Here is a 2159-nt window from a genome sequence, read left to right as displayed (position 1 = left end):
GAAGGATAATGTGTCTGCCTCCAGAGATAGGCAGCGGGGAAGGCGGGAGAAAAACTGAGGACATTGGTGGTGGAAAATGTACATTAGTGAAGGGTGTTGGGCATTGTATGACTGAAACTCAATCAGGAACAACTTGGTCACTGTATATCTCATGGCCATTCAATTAAATACTTTATTTATTTCGAAGAAAGAAGAGAATTTTCTCCAGTTTACTTAGTCTTTTGCATGCTTAAATATCCTCCAACGGCGAGCCTTTTTTATGGTTGTGGACTGATTTTCACTGGAAACATGCTGATTCCTTGAAACTACTGATTTCTCAGAGATAAGCCTTTTCCCCATCTTGCTTTCCTCCTGCCAGCCTCTTCCTCCCCTTGCTGAGTGCTGGTACCACCTACCCACATACCTATCCTTACTCCCACAAACAGACTCTCTGAGCCTGGCTGTCAATTTTCTGACTCCTATTTATAGCCCTGGTTGTTGGGAACAATGGAAGTGTTGAGCCAACAGATGCTACTGTGTCTCGGGAAAGCAGACAGTTCATTCAGGAACCATTTCATTAAAAGTCTCAGGCACAATTACCAGTTTTGTCTGTGGGAAAAGAGGTGTGTGAGGAGTTCAGAACATAATTGCACAGGGAACAACATTACGACCAGTTGCTTTCGTGTTTGCTGGGTGTTGTCTGTTTAGGCAAACACAGTCTCTTTCCTCCACAGAGCCAGGCAAGCATCAGTCAACAAAGATTGCTTACCTCGGTGTTGGCTATAGGTGTGTGCATGAGGAGAAAATGAGGATGGGAGATGAATCTGTTCTCTGGCTTGGACCTATTACTGCCCCCAGGTTCAGGCTACTCCAGGCAATTTTCACTCTAAGGAATTATGATAGTTTCCCAGCTCACTCATGGAAATAGTCTGCCTGGAGTAGATGTGCTCAGTTGTCAGCAGAGCTTGAGGGACATTACTAATAATTGCCAGTTATTGGCAGGAACCAAGCATGATCAAGTCTTATTATGAACCAATCTTCTGAGACCCTCTGTGCTATCCAAATTGGAATAAAAATCACAAATGACACATGAGTTCGGGTCACTTGTTCCAACTAGATATTCCAGAATTTATCATCAGCTTCTCCTCTTAGGGAAAAGAGAGGCACTAATAGGAGATTTATCTCTGCCCAAGACATACTATATATGACCATCGCAAAACCTGGTTAGCGACCCTAACAGCTTCTCTGTTTTGTTATCTTATTGTCACTTTGTTTTTTTGGGGGGTGAAAGGGGAACACCAGTTGTGCTCAAAGCTTACTCCTGTCTCTGCACTCAGGAATTACTTCTGATAGTGGTTGAGGGAAACCATATGGGATGTAGGGGATTGAACCTGGGTTGGCTATGTTCAAGGCAAGTGCCCTTCCTGTTGTACTATCTCAGGGGTCCTTACCATCACTTTTTAAATATGGCTAACGTGGTGTTAGAGCAGAGAATTGTGTTGGAGTATGAGAAATGCAATGGAGAAAAGAGAAAGACCGGAAACTACTAATAAAAACCTCATGGAGGGGCCAGAGAGTTAGTACAGTAGGAAAGGCACTTGCTTTGTATAAAACCAAAATCCCAGGTATGATCCCTATGTGGTTTCCTAGCCCTGCCAGGAGTAATCCCTGAGCACCACTGCGTTTGTCTCAGAAACTTCATAAATTATGGGGCTGGAGTGATAGCACAGCAGTAGGGCGTATGCCTTGCATGTGGCAGACCCAGGACAGGCCTGCGTTTCATATCCAGCATCCAATATGGTCTCTGAGCCTACCAGGAGCAATTTCTGAGTGCAGATCCAGGAGTAACCCTTGAGCACTGCCAGATGTGGCCCCAAATCAAAACAAAACAAAACAAAAATTTAGCTAAGAAGTTCCCAATGCTTGACTTATTCAGTAGCTTCCAGTTCATTCCAGTGGAGCTCTGCATGTAACAGGGACCCCATCTTTAGTCAGGCATGAAGTTCTCTAATAAAATAAATTTTTATTACGAAAGTCAAATTTTCATGGCCAAAGCGATAGTGTAGCACTTAGAAATTTGTCTTTCCCAGATCAGACCCAGGTTTGATCCCTAAGAGCCCATGTAGTTCACTGAGCTACCAGGAGTAATTTCTGAGTACAGAGTCAGGAATAAACCATGA

Source organism: Suncus etruscus, chromosome 13 (assembly GCF_024139225.1).
Source record: "Suncus etruscus isolate mSunEtr1 chromosome 13, mSunEtr1.pri.cur, whole genome shotgun sequence".
Taxonomy (NCBI): Eukaryota; Metazoa; Chordata; class Mammalia; order Eulipotyphla; family Soricidae; genus Suncus; species Suncus etruscus.
Note: the sequence above shows the minus strand (reverse complement) of the source record.